This window comes from Pongo abelii, chromosome 2, assembly GCF_028885655.2.
Source record: "Pongo abelii isolate AG06213 chromosome 2, NHGRI_mPonAbe1-v2.0_pri, whole genome shotgun sequence".
NCBI classification, from domain to species: Eukaryota; Metazoa; Chordata; class Mammalia; order Primates; family Hominidae; genus Pongo; species Pongo abelii.
Window position 1 is genome coordinate 139,585,181 of NC_085928.1, and position 25,828 is coordinate 139,611,008.

Consider the following 25,828-nt stretch of genomic DNA (forward strand, 5'->3'; position numbering starts at 1 on the left):
GATCCCCAAAGAGGTTCATGACTCTCTCCCCACTGCCAGGCAAAATTAAGATGCACTCAGAGAATACTGGATGGGTGATCCACATAGCTAATAAAGTGATCTGTGATTCTGTTTGGTGACTAAAGTAGAAATGGAGGGGACAGCTGTGTGTCACGTGTTCAGATCTTTGTGAATTTGGGGAAACAAACTAAAGTTTGGTATATGATGGTGATGAAAAGGAGGGGTGTTACATTTCAATACAAAATGAAAAAGAGGGGTAGGGTGACACAGCTACCTAGTCAGAGACTCCAAAAGAGATAATTGTATTCATTCATGCTATAAATACAAATACCTTTTTATTTGCCCTACAATACTCCTGGATTTCTCTATTTTCAGCATACCTCTCCTCTTTGGAAGCACTTGAAATGTGGCTATTCAAATTGTGGAATGCTGCTAGTACTGTATAAAATTTATACCGGATCCCAAAATATTAGTACAAGAGAAAACATATCTCATTAATTATTTTTTATATTGGTTATATGTTGAAATGATAATTAATATATTAGATATATTGAGTTAAAATATATTTTAAAAATAAGTTTCACTTTTATTTTTAAATATGTGCCTACTAGAAAATTTAAGATTAAATAGCTCTCTCAGATTATATTTCTGTTGGCAGCATTATTCTAAGACATTCCAGCAGTGCATTTCAGGCTGTAACATTTGCTTTTCGAGCAACATCTTGATGATATTCTCTAGTCATATGTCACATATTGGGAATCACAGATGAAATGGAGTCAGGAGTTAGGACTCCAAAAAGGAGTCTTGTTTGAAATAAGACTTGTAAAAGAGAGTGGGAGGAAGAAAGACAGGGAAGAGAGCCACCGGCCTGCAGTGTGGAACTGACGAAGTCTCTTCCAATCTAATAGGGAACCCTGGAGCTTTAGAAGTGTCCCACCATGGGGCAGAAATGGCTAGGCCCTTGTATCACTGCCCTAATAAATTACCGGTTGGGGGCTGTCTTAGTCTGTTTGTGCTGCTGTCACAAAATACCACAGACTGGATAATTCATAAACAATGTAAGTTGATTTCTCACAGTTCTCAGGCTGAAAGTCCATGATCAAAGCACTGGCGTTGGTGTCTGGTGAGGGCTTTTCTCTGCTTCCAAAATGGTGCCTTGTTGCTGTGTTCTCATATGCCAGAAAAGTGGAAGAGTAAAAAGGGCCAGACACTGTAAGAAGCCTCCTTTATTAAAAAAAGGCCTTAATGCCATTCACAAGGATTCCACCCCCATCACTTAATCACCTCCTAAAGGCCCCACCTCTTAAAACTATCCCATTGGTGATTAATTTTCAACCTGAATTTTTGAGGGCACACATTCAGACTATAGCAGGGGCTGTCCCAAGAAGAGCATGGCTTCTATCTGAAAGCTGAAGCCAATGTGAAGAGATAATATCTGGAGGCTATCAGCTTCCCATATTCTCAGCTGAGCAGTGAGTTCTTTCTTGAGGGGGGATCTGAGCAGAACATCTCTGTATCTGCCACGTTACCTTAAAAAAACACAAAACAAAAAACCCTCACCTGTAAATAATCTCAACTTTCCATGAAGGTGTCTGTGGTAGACAGATGAATATCCCCTATCACCTGCCCCGTGCAAGATGCCTACGTCCTTATCCCCGAAACCTGTGAATATGCTACTTTATATAGCAAAGGAGACTTTGCAGATGTGATTAAGGATCCTGAGATGGGAAAATTATCCTGGATTGTCCAAGGCAGGCTTGATGTAATCACAAGGGTCAGACAGGAGGGAGCCAGGAGGATCAGACGCAGAGTAGGAGATGTGGGGACTGCAGCAGAGTTTGGAGTGACTTGAAGAACCATGAGCCGAGGAATGCAGGCCTCTAGAAGCTGGAAAAAAGAAAACAGATTCTTCTCTAGAGTTTCCAGAGAAATGAAGTCCTGTCAATGTCTTGGTTCTTAGGATTTCTGGGCTCCAGATGTGTAAGATAATAAATGTGTGTTGTTGTAAGTCACCAAGTTTGTGGTAATTTGTTACAGTAACAATGGAAAACTAATGTCGTTTCCTTCGGTGATGATGAGAGAAATGATCTCCCCAGCGTGAGCCAAAAGTTTTTCACTCTGAGTTCTGATTCCCTATTAGTTTAGTAGATCAGCTATGATGGGACATTTTCTCTCTAAAGGGTTACAGTGATGGTACAAAGGGTTACAGTGGTGGTACAAGTTTGTAGATCACTTTCTAAGGTCCTGGGGCATTCTCTTAAGGTTAACAGCCTGAACAATTTTATATAACATTTACTAAGAGACACTATTTTGTTAAGACATCCTGTTCCAAATTGCCTATGCCCCTAAGGATTCTAATTTGCTTAATCTTTTAAAAATTAGTTATAGTAATCATTCAGTAAAGTACACAAGTCTTACTTGTATATCTCAATACATTTTTACATTTGTGTACTTGTATTCTACCATGCCTAAATTAGAAAGCATTTCCAACATTCCAGAAGGCTCCTTTGGGTCACCTCGTATGCAATACCACCCTCTAACCAGAAATAACCGCAATTCTAACTTCTGTCACTATAGATTAATTTTACCTGGTCTTAAATTTCATACAGTTGGAATCACACAATTATAATATGTACTATTTTAGTCTGACTTTTAAAATGTATCTTTGAAATTTATCCATGTCTTTGAATGTATTAACTATCAATGTTTCACTCCTTTTAAAAATTGCTGTATGATATTCCATTGTATATAAGTATGGCATAATTTTTTTTTTTTTTTTTTTGGAGACAGTCTCACTCTGTTGCCCAGGCTGGAGTTCAGTGGTGTGATCTCAGCTCACCGGAACCTCTGCCTCCTGGGTTCAAGTGATTCTCCTGCCTCAGCCTCCCAAGTAGCTGGGATTACAACGTGTGCCACCACACCCAGCTAATTTTTGTATTTTTTAGTGGAGACGGAGTTTCATCATATTGGCCAGGCTGGTCTTGAACTCCCAACTTCAGGTGATCTGCCTGCCTCGGCCTCCCAAAGTGCTGGGATTACAGGTATGAGCCACCATGTCCAGCTATTTATTCTATTCTTGATGAACATTTGATTGTTTCCAGTTTTGTGCCACTATGAATAAAGTTGCTAAGAACATTTGTATACATGTCTTTTAGTGGAAATATGTCCTCATTTCTCTTGGGATGGAATTGCTGAATTGGAAGCTTTGGGAATGTTCAGCTTTATAAGATACTACCAAAGGATTTTTCCAAAGTGGTTTTACTAGTTTACACACCCATCAGCAATGTATGCTCCACATCCTCACCAACACTTCCGACACTTCATACTGTCAATCTTACTAATTTTAGTCATCTAGTGGGTTCTAATTCAGTTTTGTTAGTTCTAAATTATCCCGTCACAGTGAATAGGTAAACCAGCCATCAACACTGTGTGGGATGTAGTTGATCTCTATGTTAGAGCACTTTTTCCCTCTACCAATCAAACATCCACCTAGAATGCTGACATGTGATTAAGGAGATGCTGAACTCTTTGGTAAAGGGATTATTATGACTGCCTGGCTCCTTTCAGTTCCTCTTTATCACCCAGTCTCTATTCTTGCAATGAATTGCAAAAATAGAGATGGTTTGCAAGAATCTGTCAGTCAAGACTGGCAGACTCTCAGAAGTGTCCCAGAGCACGGTTAGTGGGTATGCTAGAGTGGCATGCTTATTACATGTCTAGAACATTCTCTTTCTAGATATTAGGTTGAATCTCTTTCCACATATTAGGCATTAAGAAATTGCCATTTTTGTAGGTCAAATCGGCCTTATGAGAAGACTGTATCTGTTTTTGAGTTCTTGTTGGTCAACAAGACCAACAAGACCATTGGATCTCCAGGTGTCAGCATATACCTCTTCTCATTTGTGAAGCCACACTAAAATGATGGAAAGGAAATCCATGGGTTTTAATTATATGTGTATATGTCTGTATATGTACAAACTATAAAAAGTTTGTACAGTACAAGCTATAGTACAGACTACAAAAAGTACAACCCATGGGTTCAAGTTGGGCAGGATATGAACTAAATGTAGCCCACAGATGCATGACATTGGCTCATGGTATTTAGAAATAATTAGAATAAGTTGTTATTTAAAAATCAGGGATTTTTACACTAACATTTGAATTTTTGGCTTCTCTTGGAAAAAAGTACTGGGCCCATACTCCCTTCTTGGAGCAACTATCTAGAACTGAGCAGTGGTTGGCCCAGATATGTGGGACATTTACTCTTCAACTCACTTCCTATCCCCAGCCTACTTCTTACATTTACATTCTTTGCCTGGAGGATGGAGATAATTTGCCATGAAAAGTTCCCAGACTGGAAATCATAGTGCCCTGCATCTATCCCAGTGCAAGGATCATAGTAGATCTTAACTAAATATTTATTAAATGAGTGACTGCAGACTGGGTTCAGTGGCTTGCGCCTGTAATCCCAGCACTTTCAGAGGTCGAGGTAGGAGAATTTTGAGGCCAGGAGTTTGAGACTAACCTGGGCAACATAGCAAGATCCCATCTCTCAAAAAAAAAATTAAAAAATTTAGCCGGGCATGGTGGCATGCACTTGTAGTCCTGGCTACTCAGAGACTAAGGCAGGAGGATCACTTGAGCCCAGGACTTGGAAGCTGCAGCGAGCTCTGATTGTGTCACTGCACTCCAGCCTGGGTAACAGAGAAAGACCCTGTCTCTGAAAAAAATTTAAATACATACATATACATAAATAAATACCTAAATGACTGCAAATCCCTTCTAAGGAAAGATGCTATAATGCTCACATGTATTTCCACAAAAACACAGAAGGTGGTGGTATGCTCTTAGAAATTCACATACTTCTGCATTGCAACCACAAAAGACCAACAGTAGTAATCCTGATTTTATTGCAGGCCAGTGTTTGAATTCAGTGGGTGCAAATTTGTGCACATATCTTCTAATATAAATATGCTATAATTTTACATATATCCTAATGTGTATCTATCTATACATATACAGACATATACACATATAATTAAAATAGGTTTCAAATTAGAATATATATCATTGGGTTTATACATATAATTAGCTTATTTAATTAGGAGATACATGATTTGGAGATTATATATATATAAAATCCCCAATATAGCTAATGTATCCTAATATATATGATATGTGTATCCTATATGATTGTATAGGATATAAAATAAAATATATAGTCAAAATATATTTAAAATCAGAAGATAATATAATTAAGATATATAATCGGCCAGGTGCGGTGGCTCACGCCTATAATCCCATAACTTGGGGAGGCCGAGACAGGCGGATCACCGGAGGTCAGGAGTTCAAGACCAGCCTGACCAACATGGAGAAACCCCGTCTCTACTAAAAATACAAAAATTAGCTGGGCGTGGTGGCACATGCTTGTAATCCCAGCTACTCAGGAGGCTGAGGGAGGAGAATCACCTGAACCTGGGAGGCAGAGGTTGCGGTGAGCTGAGATCACGCCATTGCACTCCAGCCTGGGCAGCAAGAGCGAAACTCCATCTCAAAAAAAAAAAAAAAGATATATAATCAATATCTATAAAAATATATAATTTGTATATAAAATTAAGATATGTAATTCAAAATATAGTTAAGATATTCTAAATAATTGAGATATATGTAAAGTTGTACATATTTAATAGAATATATAGTTAGGTTGAATCATATGAATTTGCAAGTATTCCACTGTTTGTGATCTACAAAAATGGCAGTTTTATGTGGTTGAATTTAAATTTCAAATGGGCCAAGGTTATTTTATCTGTTAGAAAATAAAGCTTATCTTGTGTTCTCTTTTACTAGGATCTTCTCTCTCATTTCTCTTTATTTTTTCTCTTTCATAAAACCTATGACTCCATTCTGTCTCATTTCTAATTCTAATGTCCCAAATCTGTCAATGACATAAAAAATTGGTCCCTTATCAGAGTAAGTGAGCCAATATAACCAAGAAACCAAGGACCAACAATTATTTTTTGCTGTTCACATGTAGGGGGTTATAGGGCGGTGTTTGTGATGGGGAGATTGTTTAATGTTTTTGTTATATGGGAAGGAAAAAAGGCCACTGAGAGTTGACAGTTTTTATGAGAAGTCAGGGATGGATCCTGGAAGGGAGTGTGGGAGAACTTGAGGATTATCCACCTGGGATGAGACAACTCGTAAAAGCCTTGTCTCCTTCCAAACTGTGAGCTATGGCAAAGCCTGGAGAGGCAGCACTCACACACATTGCTGGATCAAAGAATGGCCTGAAGGGTCACAGAAGAGAGATTAAGAAGGAAGGAAGCTTCAATGCCAGGGGCCCAGTGCAGCAGAGATGGGAACCACAGGGAGGCAACTAAACCCACCCCTGTCTTGCTGTCATTAGCATGATCCACTCTTCCCCTGAGTGCTGAATTTCAAGGCCATGAAGAGGCTTGGCTGGGAACGGGCCTTGAGCTTCCTGTGACTCCCTTCTAAATCTAGTGCAGTGGTTCTCAAAGTGTGATCTCTGCACCAGCAGCATCAACATCACCTGTCAGAACCTCAGAAATGCAGATTTCCAGGCCCCGCCCAACCCTACTGACCCAGACACTCTGGGATGGAGCCCAGAAACCTATGTATGACCAGATTCCTGGGTAGTTCTGAAGCAGCTAAATGTGAGGACCACTGCTCTAAAGTCTTATTTCCCATCTCTTCCCACAGCCACACCCCGTGAATCCCGGTCCTCCCAATACAGGGACCTTAACACTCCTGCCTCTAGTTGAGTCTGAAACATCCATCTCTACCTCTCCTGCTTTGCTCTTATTCTGCCTTTGGGACTCAACTCAAGCCTCCCTTCTTCTGGAACACTGTGTTAGACTCCCCAAGCTGATTTAGATAGTGCTCCTCCCAGCCTCTGCCTTCTCTCTTTTAGCAATTATTAAGTGATGCTTTTAACTGTTGGCTGCTGAATGTCTTGCTCACCACAGTGTGGGCTGTCTTGGACGTTTTGTTTTAATCCCCAGTGCCTGGCCCATGAAATTTTGAATATTTGTTGAATGAAATAATAAATTACCATGGCTTGGGCAGCAATTTACAAGAGAATAAGAATAGCGACATGAATAATAAGTAACATTTATGCAGTCTTTCCTGTGACTTTTTAACATTATAAAATCAATTTTATTAAAGTAAAATATACAAACAATGAAATGTACATGTTTTAAGCATACAGTTCAATGAGTTTTGACAAATTTATGCACCCATGTGAGCACCATTACTCTGAAAACTTCTCTGTGCCCCTTCAAAATCAATGTCTCTGCCTTCTCAACTCTAGGTAAGCATGGACCTGCTTTTTGTCATCATATGTTAGTTTTGTATTTCCTAAAGATTTAGAAATGCAGAGTCACAGTATTCACTCTCTAGTGTCTGACTTCTTTTGCTCAGAATATTTTTGGGATTTAGCCATGTTGTTGTGTGTATCAGTAATGAATTCTCTTTTTGCTGAGTAGTCTTTCGTTGTATGGCTATACCACAATTTATTTATCCATTCACTTGTCTTTGGACATTTGGATTGTTTCCAGTTTTTGGCTATTGAGAATAAAGCTGCATATATTGATTGCCTTGACTTAGCCATTCTACAATTTATACATGTATTGAAATATCATGTTGTACATTACACATATAATTTTTTGTCAATTAACAAATAAAAAGGAATAAAGCTGCTATGAACATTTGTGACCAAGTCTTTTTGTGGAAGTACTTTCTGCTTTTTAGGTAGTTTCATACACATCTTCTCTGAGCTTTACAAAACCTGGGATATCTATCAGTTAAGGGCCTGGCATATGTGGGTCTCAATAAATATTTGTTGAATGGGTGGACAAATATACATATGTATGCTATTCATTGAAATACGAGAACACCTCTCCAATAAGTTTAGCGACTTGTCCAAGTTACGTGGTTAGTTTGTGATGGACTGTTTACGACTAGGACTCAGCCTAGAGCTTCCCTGGGGTTTGATGCAATGGAATGAAAACCCTGGGCCTAATGTTTTGGATAGCTGGAGTGAAGGTCTTATTGCTGCGGCTTGTAGGGAGGGGAGGGAAAGGATGGCAAGGCAGTCATAGCTGGTGCAGACAGATTGGAGGCGCAGATATACATGCCTTCCAGGGCCGCTGACCACAGCCTCTGAGGCTGTGCACTGCCCAGTTCCAGGGGCACCATGCATGCACATTATGACCTTGCTACTTGTGTGTGGCCCCTTAGCATCACCTGGGAGCTTGTGGGAACTGCAGACTTGCTGACTCCACCCCAGACCTACTGAATCACAATCAGCCTTTAATTACAATCAGTATCTCCAGGTGATTTGTGGACATGTTAGAGTTTGAGAAGCCCTGTACTCTGATAGGGACTGTGCTTCCTGGGGTTGTGCAGGGTGTGGCCCTGATACCTAAATGCTGGGAAGCTGGGCATGGGGCTAGGCTTGTTTTCTTTCCTGGTTCTTCCACATCATTCTTCAGAATGAGTGTTGCCTCTTTCTGTGTGTGTATATGTGTGTGAGTATACAAACATATATATGTGTATATGTCATCTGTGTGCCCAATCAATTTGAACGTCACTGTTTTTTCACAAACTTGTAGGAAAGGTTATGGCTTGGGGACCCCACACTCTGATGGAGATTGAGTAGCTGAAATTCTAAGGAAATTGAGGAGGGGAGAAGCCTGCAGATCTCCCTCTCACTTACCAGGGAGGATACCAAGACAGTGCTGTTCCCATTAAGTCTTCTTCAAGCCTGAATTTCAAAACTATGCTTTCCTGCTTCCAACTATAAATCCATCTGTAGGAAAGGCCAAGGATTTTAACAATCAACAGCAAGGGGATTCCTGAGCAAGGGTGTGTGCAGACCAGTGCCTTCTCAAGCTCGTCCCTCTCCTGCTGTGTCTCAGCTCTTGGCAGGGGAGGGTTCCCATGCTGCAGAAAGAGGACATGTTGACTAAACAGCTCTCAGTGCTTAACAATGGACAAATTCTGTTGTGGTAAATGTCACAGAGCTGGCGTAGGGTTGGAGGGGCTACTGGATATTCTGGCAGACCTTCCACAGAGACACCTGTCTTGAGCATCCGCAATCAGACTTTCAAGATTTTATGAATAATCCATGAACTACTTGCTGTGGACTGAATTGTGTCCCACCAAAATTCATATTTTGAAGCCCTAACCCCCAGTGTGATGCTATCTGGAGATGAGCCTATAGGAGGTCATTAGATTTAGATGAGGCCATGGGTATGGGGCGCTTATTGATGGGATTAGTGCCCTTCTAAGAAGAGATACCAGAGAGCTTTCTTCCTCTCTCTGGTCTCTGCCATGGGAGGGCATGGTAAGAAGACAGTCATCCACAAACCAGGAAGACAGCCTTCGCCAGAACCTGGCAATGCTGGCACTCTTATTTTAGATTTCCAGCCTCCAGAACTATGAGGAAATGAATTATGTTGTTTAGGCCCCTTGGTCTTTGGTATTTTGTTATGGCAGCCGGAGCTGATTAAGACACTACTAAATTGTGTTCCTCCATAGGCTTGGTCAGCCTATGCAAGGACAGAATTCCCACACTGGCTTCTTAGCCAGCTGCCAGTTAAAAACTTTCTACTCTAAAATGTGCAAGTACAAGCCACTGTAAGTTTTGTAGCCTTCCCATCTCTTATAAATCCTGTTTTTGCTTTTGTTCCTTCACAATTTTACCAGGTGATTTTACCAGGTGACTCTGTACATGTGCGTAAAGAATTTACACACAAAACAATTAAATAGCATGTAGAATCCCTAACTACATGTTATTAGTAACATAATTCATGCATGAGTTTTTCTTTGACACATTTCAAGGTCCTGGAAAGATCTTTATGATATATTGATAAGTAAAAACAAAACAAAAATTCAGAATAATGCTAATAGTATGAGTTAGTACAATATTTGTAAAAGAGTTTTAAAAATAAATGATTATGTATATATAAATATATTTGTACATGTAATATATGCACATATGTATGCATACATAAATGCACAAAAAGGGGACTGGAAAGGTGCATACAAAACTCTTGGTAGTGGTTACTTGTGGCGAGGGAGTGGGGTGCAGTAAGAGGGAGGAAGTGTTGGAAGCATTTATGAAGGGGGACTTTCACACGTTGTTCAGTACACCTGAATACTGTTTGAACACTAAATGTCTTAATTGGGGTTCCCCAGAAGGCAGGCTCATATGCTATTAAGAAGTTTGAGCCCAGGGGCCAGGCGCAGTGGCTCACACCTGTAATCCCAGCACTTTGGGAGGCCGAGGCGGGCAGATCACAAGGTCAGGAGATCGAGACCATCCTGGCTAACACAGTGAAACCCCGTCTCTACTAAAAATACAAAAAAATTAGCCAGGCGTGGTGGCAGTCGCCACCACAATAGCTGTAGTCCCAGCTCTTCGGCAGGCTGAGGCAGGAGAATGGCGTGAACCCGGGAGGCGCAGCTTGCAGTGAGCCCAGACCGCGCCACTGCACTTCAGCCTGGGCGACAGAGCGAGACTCCGTCTCAACAAAAAAAAAGGAGTTTGAGCCCAGGGAGCAGGAATGGGGAATGACAGTTGTGAGGCAGTGAGGAGGGAAAACCTATACAAAGATGTTATTGAATTGGCTGTTTATAAGTGTGACTAATTTGTTTAATCCCATAGGACCCATACATAAGAAGGTATTAAAAACTGCTCAGTGTCAGGACAGTTTCTAGGGTGGTGGAGAAAAAAGGGGAAGAACTTATTCACCAAGTCTCTCTCTTCCGTTGGCCAATGTTCATGTTGATTCTTCTGGCAATTGGGTTGCATGAGTGAGGGTGCTGAGTAGGGTTCTGCAGTGGAATCAAGGGGAAAGCCAGAGCAGTAGGTAAGAGTGTGTAGCGTAGGCTGGAGGAGAGGCCCTGCAGGTTACATCAGCGGAAGTGGGCCAGAGCATACAGAGAACTGGTGGCAGCAGCAGCAGCTGTAATAAGAGGCAGGTGAGGTTAAGAGGGTCTGAAATGGTGTCTAGGAGTTGTCTGGTGCATGATATAGTGAGGATATGTTTGTGTATTGCATGTATAAATACAACTATGGAAATGTGTTCCTTTTTTAAGGAGAAAAATGTGAAAGTCTTCTGAGGTTGATATTTAAATTTCCACTTCTCAGACAAACAACAAATGTGCCATTTGCCACTGCTCTCCTTCACCTTGGTCATGTACTACAGGACTGAATGCCTTTATTGCAAAATGGAGATCATGGGTCCCTACCTTATAAGATTATTGTGCAGATTAAATAAGTTAATACATGTAAAGCACCTAAAACAGTGCTCGCACACAGTAGACCTTCAGTATGTGCAAACTGCTGTTCCATTGACTGTTGCTATACAATAAATCACTCCTGGCCCGGTGCAGTGGCTCACGCCTGTAATCCCAGCACTTTGGGAGACTAAGGCAGGAGGATTGCTTGAGCCCAGGAGTTTGAGACCAGCCTGGGCAATGTGGTGAAACTCTGCCTCTAAAAAAAGTACAAAAAATTAGCCAGGCACAATGGCGTCTGCTTGTAGTCCTGGTTACTCGGAAGGCTGAAGTAGGAGGATTGCTTGAGCCTGGGAGGTCTAGTTGAAGTGAGCTGAGATTGTGCCACTGCACTCCAGCCTTGACACAACCAGACCCTGTCTCTAAACAAACAAACAAACAAACCACCCCAAAGTTAGTGGCATAAAACAACCACCATTTCATTATGCTCATGGATTCTGTGGGCCAGCACTTTGGAAAGGGCACAGCAGAGATGGCGTGTCCATGCTCCACACAGTCTGAAGCCTCAACTTAGAAGACTAAATAAAGGCTGGGAGTGGCACAACAGCTGGCAGCTAGACTCATCTGAAGCTTATTTTCTTCCATGTGTGGTACCTGGGCTGGGAAGACTCAAAGACCAAGACCACTGACCAGAGTGCCACACGGTCGCTCCATGTGGTTTGGCTTTGTTACACAGCCTGGCAGCCTGGCTTGGGCTTGTTTTTTGACAGTGTGGGGCTCCATGTGCAAGTGTCCCAGAGAACAGGGTAGAAGACACATGGCCTTTTATGATCTAGCTTGGAAAGTCACATAATGTTGGTTCCACCACACTCTATTGGTTACAAGTAAGTTCAAAGGCAAGGGGACATAGACACCCCATCTAGGTGGGGGTGCGGCAAGGTAAAAGAGCAAGTGGAATGAGAGATTTTTTTGCTGCAGCCATCTTTGGAAAACACAATCTACCAAAGTTGTTATGATCATTCATTCTTACAGGGGGGCAAAGTTCAGAATGTTCAGGTAGACACCAACATTTTAGTTTTTTTCTCTCTTTAATCTTTGTGGTGACTAACATCTTCCTGTAAATTAGTTTCTAATAAAACAGTTCAGAGCCTTCATTCCAGGAAAGGATGACAAATTTAGTCTATGAAGCATTGATTTTGTGTTAGTTTTGTACTAAGGAGTCTTTTTATAAAAAGGAAAAAGTATATATTGGCATCCAGGGCTCCTAGGAAGGCTCAGTCCTCCCAGGCTCTTTGTATTTCCTAGTTTCTCTTTTTCTGTTTACTGAGAAGAACATTTCTACTCTATCATAGCCTGTTTATCTAAAGAAGATAAAAGGTGAAGGAGAAGATTTAGGAGAGCATTTAAAAAATTTATTCTTTTGAGCCACTAATTCCTGATGAGTGGAAAAGGCTAATATCATGGAGGCTTTCTTTTAGCTTACAAATACTGATGCATTTATGTATCAAATACACTCATGCTGACTTTGACACTATTTTAGTGTTAAATTTGGTCGTTGAACATACATTTATTGACTGTTTACTACAAGCTGTACACTGGGTTGAACATGGTGGATCCAAAAAAGAGTTGCTATCTTGTGTGTAAGGAGTTTTCACATTAGCGGCCTGGAAATACTAGTTCGGTTTAGTCTTAGTAGTACTGTTTTCCTTAGGAGATGATTTCAAAGTCAGAGCTGATGAGACTTCATATTTATCCAGGAGGCAGCAAGGGCCAAAGGTCTGGCTGCCTCTGCTTCGGGGGGTGTGGAGGAAGGAGGTTGTTAGGAAGCCCTGGACACAGCGGTCATACATTTATAGGAACTCACCCACATGCCTGCCCACATAGGAGGGTGACTTCAGCAGGTTTCAGCCCCAGATATGTGGGAAGTAGCTCTACAGTAGATATTAATACTCTTCAAACCCCACGCTCTCTTGTGGATAAAAATCTTCCAGAAAACATTTCCTCCCTTTGTGAAACATTTATTTGATTTGAGTTAGCTTTGTTCCAAGGCTGTCTTCTCAAGGCAAAAAAAAAAAAAAAAAAAAAAGTTTTTAGGGAGCCTATTTATGTAGAAAAACTGAGTCTAAACGCCTTAATGTTTCATACACTCCCTTCAGGATCTGTTCCCAGCTTGTTTTTCTTCTGCCATCTCTCCTGACTTGCCCCCTTGTGTGCCATAGTACAGCTGAAGTCAGTTACTTGTGGTTCTAGAAAGCCATGCATTCTCTCACACTGGGGACTTTGCCCATGCTGTTTCTGCTGCTTGGGGTATTTGTTAATGCCTCTTCCCAATTCCACTTGGCTAACTTCTCTTTCTTTAGTCAGCTCCTTCAGGAAGCTTCCTAGAGCACTCCTCATCTCCAACTGCATGAGGGTCTCCTTGCATTCCCCGATGATGGAAATGGCCACACTTCATTGTAATTCTCTATTTGCCAGAAAGTTCTCTGAAAGGCCTGCAAAGAGAAAGGCCTTGTAATTATTTTTTAGTGCCTAGTAGATGCTTGCCACACAGTAGTATTAAAGTATTTATTAAATGAAAAAAGAAACTTATTTGTAAGGTTTCTACAGCTTATTTATACTTTTTATAACAGTATTAACATATACTTGTACTTTGACTCCTAGAAAGGTACAAGAATGTATTGTAGACATATTATAGAATACAATAACTCCATTGCAAGATTTTAATTAATCAAAGCATTCTGATCAATGTTAAGATTAGCTGGAAACATTTGACATTAGTTAGTGTTTAGATTTTGCTGAGGCAGATTGATACGGTTTGGATCTGTGTCACTGCCAAATCTCATGTTGGAATGTAATCCCTAGTGTTGGAGGTGGGCCTGGTGAAAGGTGGATCATGGAAGTGGGTCACTCGTGAATGGCTTAGCACAATCCCCTTGGTGATGAGTGAGTTCACATGATATCTGATTGTTTAAAAGTGTATGGCACCTCCTACTCTTTCTCTCTCTTGCTCTTGCTCTGGCCATGTGATGTGCCTGCTCCCTCTTCACTTTCTGCTGTGAGTAAAAGCTCCCTGAGGCTTCCCAGAAGCTGAGAAGATGCTGGCATCATGCTTGTGCAGCCTGCATAACTGTGAGCCAATTAGACCTCTTTTCTTTATAAATTACTCAGCTTCAGGTACTTTATAGCAAGGCAAGAATGGCCTAACATACAGTTGTAACAGAGTGAGATATGTCTAGTATTTTCTCAGCTAAAGAGAATTGACTCAACCTGGGGTAGACCAGTCCTGTCCAATGACTAGTTAGTTAGATGATGATAGTGATGGTGAAGGTAATTGTGGTGTGGTGGAGGTCATGGTGATGGAGGTGGTGATGGTGTTGGAAGTGGTGGCCGGTGATAGTGGTAATGGAGGTAATGGTGGAATGAGAAGTGGTGTGGATAAGGATGGTGTTGGTAGCAGTGGTGAATATGGGAGTGGTGGTAGTGGAGGTGATAGTGGTAGTGATGGTAGTGATTGTGATGACAGTAATAGTTACGATGTTGTGGGGTAGTGGTGATGGTTATGGTGGTGGTGGTGAAGAAGGGGTTAGTGGTAGTCTTGGAGGTAGTGGTGATGGTGACATGGCATGGGGGGAGGAGGTGATGGCCGTGATGGTAGTAATGATGATGGTGGAGAAGGTGATGCTGGTGAGGATGGCCAAGCTTTAAAAAGAGATTGCCCCTACCAGGTAGAAGAAAGACTCCCATAAAAGGGGATTCTGTCATGGATCAGGCACTAGGAAAAGTGATTTTTGTACAGGATTTAACTTAATTTTAACAATATCCCTGTGAGAAACATATTGCAACTAAGAAAACAGACTTGCGAGGATAAATGAATTGCCTAAGGTTATACTTTGTCTCAGCCTGAGTTCCCTGAGAAAGCAGAGGCTGAGATAAGGGCTACGTGCAGGTGGTTTACTTTGGCGCGTGATCTCAGGGAAAGCAAATGGACAGAGGAAAAGCTAACACGGTGGTGGGAGGACTGTCTTGAATTGGCCATTGCTGTGGGGAGTAAGAGCTTCCTCTGCGTTCTCCTGGAAACGTCTGAGAAGCTGGGTAGAATGTTCCTCAGAATTGTCTACCTGGGAAAGGAGGGTGAAGAGGAGGGGCTGGGTCCCCATGGCTAACCTTACCACGGGGATGCGTGCTTGTGTATGAATGACTGATAGGCTCCCACAGTTGTCCCAAGACTCCCCGCCTTAGAGAAGCCTTGTGGTGGAAACAGTGCAGCTGAGATGAGCCCTGCCTGAAGCCGGTGAGCCAACAAGATGTGAGGTCAGGCACAAAATGAGCCTAATACATGTAGCTTTTAGGTGATAGAGCAGAGCTTTAGACCAAGTCGGCCAAATCCCAAAGTCCACGATCTGTCTGTTCTCGCAAGCAGTCAGGGAAGGGACCACAGGAAGTTCTGATAGTTAGTCATGACTAAAAAAATGAAATTCAAACCACTGTCTGTTCCCAGTTTAGTTTCTTACTTGTGACTGTCTCGCTTTTGTCACGTTCTGGCATCCACAGGTGTGGACTTGGGACGCCCGGCTCTGTAGCCAGCCTGTGCTCCTGAGGCCTCTAGGTGGCGCTAGCACATTTTTGGCGGCTTCGAGGCGGCACAGGTGTGTGAGCTGACGGAGTGAAGGATGCAATTTGGCTACCATCAAGATTTTTATTAACAGAGCAACATTTATGAACCCTTAATAAACAGAATTCGAAAATAACCTTTAGAACATCATGATGAAATAAATAGCTGATTTTAATTTCCCACTGCTGTCTTCCTATAAAGATGTTCTCTGATGTTCCCTGAACTGAATTAAATAGCCTACAGTTGCCAGCTTTTGCAGACAGGGTTGATTTGGAAATATATGCAGGCCTCTAGAGAAGTCTTTCTTGAAGAGTGAACCCAAGGCCCATCTGCATGAGAATATCTTTGGTTATTAGTTGAAATGCAAAATTTTGGGATTTTCTCCAGACCCTCCATGCTAGGATCGCTGGGGAATCTACATTTTTTTCACACACACCAGGGGGTGTTTAAGCAGTCTTATTTCCAACTCTAAATTTCGACTCTAGGTTGTATTCCTCAATTTGCTCTGAAGCACTAGTCATCAGGAGTCTATTCTTAGCCATCTCACTTTTCTAATTGGCACTAAAACCCTCTGAATTGAGTTATAGTTGCCAAAATATATAAGGCTGCCATTTGAACTCTGCTCCTCTTCTCCTCAGCAGAGAAAAATGAACTAAGAGTCAGAGTTGATTGCCAGCTTGTCCACCTGATTCTCAAGCATAGAACCTCCCTGAGCTAGAGCAAGGCAGCTCGCCCAGTGCAGGAGAATCTGACTTCTGGCCATACAGCTAGAGGTGTTTTAGCTCCCTGGTGTTGTGGTAGATTCATATCGTGTCAACTCATCTAAGTCGGAACTATGTTTTCCAGAATTCCCTTCCCTGCACGCTCTTCCTCCGGTGTGGGCCTCACGAGACATTTTGCGTGAGAATTGGCAGGCAGGAGTGAGCCTGTGGCTGAGGTCTTTAACACTTGGAAGGTTGCTGTGGGACACTGGCAGCTCATGTTTGCTGTTGATCATTCACTGGGCAGCAACAGGGCCCACAGCTCCTTCGTTCTACTGAATCTCTTTCTTTGGCTTCTTCAACTCCTGGGTTAGGTGTGTGTTTGCCTCTGTGGTGGAGGGCACCAGCTTCACCTGCAGGTCACTTGCATCATTGAAGACTAGGAGATGGTGAGAGACAGACATGGCTCCATCCATCCTCCTGGTTTCTGGCCCAGCCTCACATGTTCCAGCTGGTCCTGCTCTCTCCTACCTCACATCCATCTTTCCTTTACCACATCCAGCCCTGCTGACTTGGTCTGCAGTACCAGATGCAGATACAACAGCCTTACATAAATGTGTAACCAGCTCTCATGATTGTGTAAATTCAAATCCCTTTAATAAAGCATTTATTATTATTAAAGCCTTTATTACTTATATTTTTCCTAGTAGTTCTGCTTCTCTGATCATCACACCTAACTGATACAGGTGTGAAGAAAAGCAACACAGCCAGGCAAATTTGATGCCTATATGCACACTGTTTTTTTTTTATTATTTTCACTCTTTATATTTTTATGTTTTGTTTATATTCAGGGTAAAAAGTATGCATTTTAAAATTTCACATTTTTGCCTTTTTGATTCAGATACTATTTGAAGAATGAAATATTCTGTTCTTTCCTTGAGATGAGCCCCTTTCATTCACAGATTCTTAGACAAATGCATTCATGGACCATAAATTAACATTATACAATTAAAATCAAATATCTCAGATATATTTTGAAATTATAATATGCATTACACAACAAAGAAGCAATCATTGAATACACAACTGTATTAGAATGTTCATTCTGCAGTATTGACACCCTGATTTCTTACGACAAAAAGTGTTGCCTGAATTTACCATGACCATCATATCAGATAGAAAAAGCTTTCGACGATTACTTGTTTAATGCCTTGATTAACCACATCAGCACTTCTTGAGCACCTATCATGCCCCAGGTTCCATGTATGAGATACTAAGTCTACAAAGAAGTGTGAGACTCAGATCTGGATTGGCAGAGGAGGCAGTGAAGAGAGGGCTTTGGAGGACATAATAGACTTTCTGGTTTTGCTCCTCTTGGCTCCTGGGTCCCCAGGGGGTCCCAGGAAAAGTTCAGGCTCAGGATGGCAGCTGCCAAAGCTAGGGTATTGACCAAGCACTGGCTCCGTGGAACCAGAGGACAGCCCTCAATTCTGTGCATGCTGGAGGCGAGTAAGGCAGAGTCTGACCAAGCTGGATGCCAACTCTTCTGCCCTCCTTGCTTGCTTTCCTCTGATTGGACTAGGTGCACAGAAGCTGCATCCCCTCATAGGTCAGAATTTTATAAACGCTGGCATTCTTTTCACATATTCTTGCCAACAAAGGTAGTCTGAACTGATTTTGCAATTATAAATTATTCTTTAAGGTTTTATTAAGATTCTCTTTTTTGTTTTTGCTTTTTTTTCTTATGAAGAGCCAAAAACTATAGGGAAAAACTACAGGATATTTTGGTTTTGCGATAGTTATTAGAATTTACAGTAAAGTAAAAATAGTATTTCTACAGAATAACCAGGTGGAGAATTTAGCTATTGAGCTGAAAGTTGAATCAATCACAGCTGTTTAGGGTTGGGAGGGGCCTTATAAGCATAAGAAATGTTATTCTCATTCGCCCCTCCCAGATTAAGACTTAAATATGTGAATAAAGATTTGTGTCGCTTTCCTCCCGGCCCTCCCTGGTAAAGGATGTGGCAGTCCTGCCAATAAACCCAGCCCAGAGCTTTGTGAGGCCATAGTCTGGGTGTTACTTTTGTTATATATGTAACCTCCAGGAAGTTTTGTTTTTTCTCTGCTAGAAAAAAATAGCTGCCATATATTGGTTTTCTACTATGCACTCAGAACTGTACTAAGCTTTGAAATACATTTTTTCAGTTTCTTACAACAGTCCTTTGAAGCAATATTATTGCAGATGAAGAAGCCGAGGCACAGAGAAGTTAAGGAACTTGCCCAGGTTCAAAGAGCTAGCAAGCAGTGTGCTTGTTCCTCTGCACCAGTCCTTCTCACACTCTAGACCCCAGATCGCAGCATCAGCGGCATCTGGGAACTTGTAAGAAATGCAAATTCTTGGGCCCCATCTCAGATCTACTGAATCAGAAACACTGGCATGGATCTAAACAATCTGTTTAAAGGCCTCCAAGTGATTCTGATGCATACTAATATTTTAGAACTGCTGGTCCTAGGCAATCAAATATGAAGTTGGATCATAAAGCTCCTAAGTGCCACAGGCCACTGGGGAAGGGTGAGGTATAATAGGGTAGAGTGCTACAGGCAGGCTCTTGGAAGAGATGCATTTAGATTTAGACCCAGAGGGATAGGTAGACCTAGGAAAGGTGGAGGAGAGTAAAGAGAACAGAATCTGGGGGGAGTAGCCCACAAAAAGCACAGTAGGAGGAGTGGATCTGGTTTACAAAAAAGTATCAGAGACTGGACTGAGGCAGAGGGAAAGAAAGTTGGGGAGAGTGAGTGATGATTCCTAATAAGAATTTCCAAATAAGGAAGTTATTTATTTGTTTTATTCATGGAATGAGTTTGAATTTGTTCCAGTGAATACTGTGGAGTAATTATAAAGGTCTGAGCAGGTGAGCAATCCATTTAGCTTTAGAAAAAAGGAGAGTTTGCTAAGATGGAGGATTTTCTGAGCACTTATATTTCAGTTAAAAAAGCAGAGATAAATTTCAGATGCAAAGAGTATGTATATGCATATGATATGCATATGTGTGCATGTGTGTGTGTATACGTGTGTGTAAAGTACTGGGATGGAGCAGCCTCTTCCATGGACAACTCCCTCCAATGGCATGTGTGAAGAATCAGGGAGTGGCTAGGATGTTGGCTAACTTGATAAGACAAAATATTTTTGCTCATCATCTATGTCCACTCCCCCATCCCCTTTTTAGGAAAGGAAAGGACAATTCCTGATAAATATTAACCTCTATTCTTCTCAAATCTTCCAGGTGTCCTTGAACAATGTTGTCAAGAGTAGTGACGAGGAAAAACTGTGCTGAGATTCAACTTCTGGGAATTTATTAACAAGATACGTAAACTGATGCTTGTTCTATTTACACACCGCAAGGATAATTTCCATTTCTAAAGAAATGTTCAGTACAAATATAAATCTCATAGTCTTTCTCCTCCAAAGAGTTGTGTAGAATCATCTTTACATCTTTACCTGTTACTTCTGACAGGAAAAAACTTGTAATGAAGTAGTCTCTTATATCGTGTAGTGGTTTGGAAATGCAGAGAGATTGGAGATTTTCAAGTAAAAGCAGATAACATTAAAGACTGATGATGCTACTATGAGCTAGAGCGGGACTAAGAATCAAGAAGAACTGAATTTGAATTTTGGGCCTTCTGTGCATCAGCTGTATGGCCTAGGGCAAGTCGCCAAACCTCCAGAGAAACAGAAACAATTACTCCTAGAGAACTGTAGAAGGATTAGATATAATCAATGTAAAGCAGATAGCACGCTGGGTGCATTATAATAATTCTGGATGAGTAATAATAATTAGCATTACATAATATACTTAATAATTTTCTGGTCTCCCTAAATTGTGAAAATGGCCCTATCATTTCTAGTGAAAATGTTAGCCCTACATCTGAAACCTTCTATAGTGTTGAATATAACCTGTAGTGATTTGGGTTGACTATATTTGTAGGATAAATTACCAGAAGTGGACTTGCTCAGTCTAAGAATATATGCATTTGTAAGTTTGATAAGTATTTCCAATTGGCCCCTATGGGCATTGTACCAATTTACCCTCTTGCTAGCAAGGGGAATGAGTTAGGCAGATGCTCGATGAATAAGGCCAGGTGACAGCTTCTTGGTGGAAGTTTTATGACATATCTGCACATTCTTTGACACACCCTCTAGTAGAAGATGGGGTCTATGTCCCCTGTGACTCTAAGAATGTTGACTCATGTTTGACAGATAATTGTGGCAGAAGTGATGCTCTATGATTTCTGAGGCTACATCATAAAAGGCCATTAGATGGTTCTCTCAGGATGCTCACTCTGCGGAAAGCTGCTACTATGAAAATTCCACCATCCTGAGATCATCAAGCTGGAGAGACCACGTATAGGCACTCCAGTAAACACCAAGCTGAGCTCCCAGCAACGAGGAAGATTCACTGCTGGCCATGGAAGGAGTGAGGCATTTTGGATGCCCAGCCTGGCGGAGCCCTTCATTGACCACCCCCAACATCTGACTGTAACTGCATCAGAGATTCTGAGAGATAAAACTGACAGCCAAGCCCTTCCTGAATTTTGGATCCACAGAATCATGAGCAAAACAAAATGATTATTTTAAGCATTTACATTTTGGAGTCCTTTATTATTCAGCAGTAGTAATTTGGACACTTCTCTACAGTGTTTCTTAAACTTCATTTTCAGTCTCCCCAGAAAACCTCTCAAATGAAGTTTCCCTCGGTTTACCAAGGGTAGATTAAATTTCTAGCTCATTGGCTCAACTCCAGTCCTGTCTAGCCCCCCAAAACATAGGAGAAAGTGAGTAAGAATGGCATTATTTTAGGGACAACCTTGAATTGGATCCAATTTATATTAAAAAAATTATTCATTAGTTAATTGCAATACTTCAGCTATTACCTAAGAGGCAGTAAAAGGACTTGTAAGCCCATCTTTGGGGACCAAGAGACCTTGATGTGAGAATTTGAGAAATGTACTTCATCTCTCTGGGCCTCAGTTTCTTCCTCTGTATTGATGATACTTAGCTTATAGGGTTCTTGAGACTTTAAATAATATAATGGAAAAATGCAATGTATAGCGATTGACTCAATGCATAGTAGTTATCTGAGAGAGGAGAAAGAAGAATTTCTTACAACTTCTGCCCTACTAAGCTGGGCACTACCAGGCTTATTATGAGAAGCCACTCCTTGCAGTAATACTTCTACCAAACTAGTATTTACAGCCTCCTCAGTGGTTGGTCGGCTCCCACCTTTGCCTTCCAATAGTCTGTTTTCCACCTAGCAGGCCGAATGACTTGAAGTTCGGTCATGTCCCTTCTCTGCTCATAGCCCTCTCATGGCTCCCATTTCATCCACCCTGACAGACCCTACAGATTCACCTCATGTCCTATTACTCTTCACCTGACTCAGCTCCAGCCACTTAGACTTCCTTGCTGTTCCCTGAACCCTCCCAGAGCAACTATACTCTGTTGTATAGATGTGCCCTGCAGGAAGTGCTCAGACAAGGAGCAGGGAGAGCTGAAATTCTTCCCGGGCTGTACTTACCACACTGTGCTGCTAACATGGTTGACATCAAGTTGTCTTCTTGGCTGGCAGTGGCCCTGACTTCCCAATGGAGGCTCCTGCCCCACGGCCTTTGCACTTGCTTTTCCTTTTCCTTGGATTCCCTCCCTTTGGAATGCCTGACTTGTTCATTAACTTCTTTCCGGCCTCCCCTCAAATGCTACCTTGTCAGAGAAATCTTCCCTTACCTCTACAGAAGCAGTAACCCACACCCTCCTTTTTCTGCTGTGTTTTCCTCCACATCACTAATTGTTGCTATCTCACAAGTGCTGTATTTGCTTATTTTTGCTTTCCCCACTCTGGCAACTAAATCTATACAATGATTCTTGAGGTGTGGTAGCTGGGCCAGCAGCATCAGCATTGCCTGGAAACTTGCAAGAAATGCAAATTCTCAGTCTCACATACCTATGGAATCAGAAGCTCAGCCCTGGATGCAAGACTTATTAACCTGTGTTTTAATAAACCCTTCAGGTAATTCTGATGAACACTCAAATTGGAGAAACACTGGTCTGAGAAAGGAATGAGAAAGGGCTTTGTCTGTTCATTTGCTGCTGCATCTCCAGAACTTAGAATAGTGCCTGTTATAAAGTAGGTGCTCAATAAATATGTGTTGAATGGGCACTGAATGAATTTGTTGAGTGCTTTATAAATACAGGACAGCCTTTTAAGTGCTTAACAAGCATTGACTCATTTAATCCTCAATCAGTGTTATGAATTAGGTACTATGATTACCTCATTTTATAGTTGAGGAACCTGAGACAGAAAGACTAGCCCAAGGTCCCACGTCTAGGCAGTGAAGGAGCCAGGAACTAGCACTCAGGTGATTAACCCAGACTGCACACACTGCCTCTCAGCAGCACCAGGGATCCACAGTGGAAGTGTCAGGCTGCTCCAGGCTGTCAAGAAAGTAGAACTTTTTATAAGAAAAAGAGGGGACGATCTCGGTATACTCCTGTCATGAGTGGGGCTTGGGGCTAAAGGTACGCTATACTGTGCTAGGCAGCAGAAGATACAGGTTTAGTCTTTTATCTCACTTCCTGGTGGTACAAAATTGGCAAGCCTTTCAAACTCCCTGGACCTGATTGCCTTATCTGTGAAATGGGCCTGAAGATGGGGTCGGAAAATTTGGAACAGGACAGGGCTGCAGTCAGCTCATACCAATCCGAAGCAGGCATGGTTGGTGCCCCACATCACATCCCCTCAGCCTCTCCCCACCTTCAGCTACAGCTGCCATGGAGAGCCCTGAGAGAGCCCAGAACCCTCCACCCTGACACCTTGTCACTTTAAGAGTGTAAACCAAAAAGTATCTGAGACAAGTCTCAATCAATTTAGAAGTTTATTTTACCAAAGTTAAGGACATGCCTATGACAGCCTCAGGAGGTTCTGGGAACATGTGGTCAGGCTACAGCTTGATTTTATACATTATAGGGAGACAAAAGACATCAATCAGTATGTGTAAGTTATACATTGGTTCAGTCCGGAAAGGTGGGACAATGTGAAGCAGGGGCAGGTTGGGTGGGGGAGCTTCCAGGTCATTCATAGATTCAAAGATTTTCTGATTGGTAGTTGGTTCAAAGAGTTTATCTCAAGACCTGGAATCCATAAAATGGAGTGTCTGGGTTAAGAGAAGGGGCTGTGGAGACCAAGGCTCTTATTATGCGGTTGAAGCTTCCATGTTGCAGGCTTCAGAGAGAATAGATTGTAAATGTTTCTTATCAGAATTAAGGAGTGTGTTCTATCAGTCTTAAGGTCTCTGTTTTAATGTTAATTCTAGTCAGCTGTGCCTGAATTCCAAAGGAGGAGGGTATAATAAGCATATCTGGTCCCTATTTCCCATCATAGCCTGAACTAGTGTTTCAGGCTAACTTATCATAGCCTGAACTAGTGTTTCAGGCTAACTTTGCAATGCCCTTGGCCAAGAGGAGGGGTCCATTCAGGTGGATGAGGGGCTTACATTTTTTTTTTTTTGAATCTCACTCTGTCACCCAGGCTGGAGTGCAGTGGTGTGATCTGGGCTCACTGCAACCTCTGCCTCCTAGTTTCAAGCGATTATCCTGCCTCAGCCTCTAGAATAGCTGGGACTACGGGCGTGAGCCACCACACCCGACTACTTTTTGTATTTTTAGTAGAGACAGGGTTTTTTCACGTTGGCCAGGCTGGTCTCGAACTCCTGACCTCAAGTGATCTGCCTGCCTTGGCCTCCCAAAGTGCTGGGATTACAGACATGAGCTATTGTGCCCGGCTGGAGGCTTACAATCTTACTTTTGGTTTACAAATGTGTCTCCTGTGTCTTCACTCTTTATAATCCAGGGCTTTCTCTATTGCTAAGGGAGTCCATTGGGCTTTCTTGTAAGCTTAGCCTGAAGTTGATAGCCTTAGGAACCACCTTCAATTAACAGGAACAGGAAGCTGCAGTAAAGATCCTGGCCTCCAGTCTTTTAGATGGGCAGTCCTAGGAGGCATTTGTATACTTCTCCAGAGGTCATCATAGGATCAAGCCCCGCTTGTTTACAGCAGCAATAATCTCCATAACATAGCCTCGAGTTTGCCTTTTTTCCCTCTTTTCTCACACTCCACACTCCCTCACTCCTGCTTCCTGGGATCATCTTCTAAATAAATCACCTGCTTCCAAGTCCCTGTGTCTAAGATATTGCTTTAATTAAGACACTTGTCTTTTTCCCAGTTAGAAAAAAAGTTATTTCTCAGAAAGGATGCAGCCCCGGGGGTGCGCATCTGGGCCAATGGAGTGTGGGCTGGATCCATGTTCTTGGGCTGTTAACAGTGCCCAGAAGTCTGAATTCTGATCCAAATCCTAATTGGATAGGGAAACTCAAGAGTGTTTTTCCCTTTCTTCTGGTGATCAGCTCATCCATTCCAGGTTTTGAATGGGCTTTGCAGAGGGCCTGATATCTCTATCTCCAGTTTTTATGTTCAGAAGCCTGGGCCAGAGGCTAAAATTTGTTGGAAATTCAATCTTTATCCTTCAGACTCAGCATAGACATGTCAAGAAAATGCTGTCTGTGGCCCACATCATGTAGATCAGAGAGATTAGCTCAGCTACTGACAGGTCATGTGTGCAACTCATCTCTTCATCTCTGCCCACTGGGCAGGAGTACTTTCTCTTTCTCTCAGCAGCACCCAGCCTATCTCACACCACTCCTGAACACAATAAGAAGGAAAACAGCCTTCAAAGAGCAAAGGAAGGAATACTTCCCTTTTAAAAATGGACTTTGGGCTGGGCACGGTGGCTCAAACCTGTAATCCCAGCACTTTGGGAGGCCGAGGAGGGCGGATCATGAGGTCAGGAGATCGAGACCATCCTAGCTAACATGGTGAAACCCCATCTCTACTAAAAATACAAAAAAATTAGCCGGGCGTGATGGCGGGCACCTGTAGTCCCAGCTACTCTGGAGGCTGAGGCAGGAGAATGGAGGCTGAGGCAGCTTGCAGTGAGCCGAGATCATGCCACTGCACTCCAGCCTGGGCGACAGAGCAAGACTCTTTTCAAAAAAAAAAAAAAGGACTTTGGAGGTTATTTCTAGGTGGTGGGGTTGTGGTGGTGGTTGGTATTTCTTTCTTCTTCAGGCTTCTCTCTCTCTTTTTTTTTTCTTTTGAGACAGAGTCTCACTCTGTCCCCCAGAGTACAGTGGCCT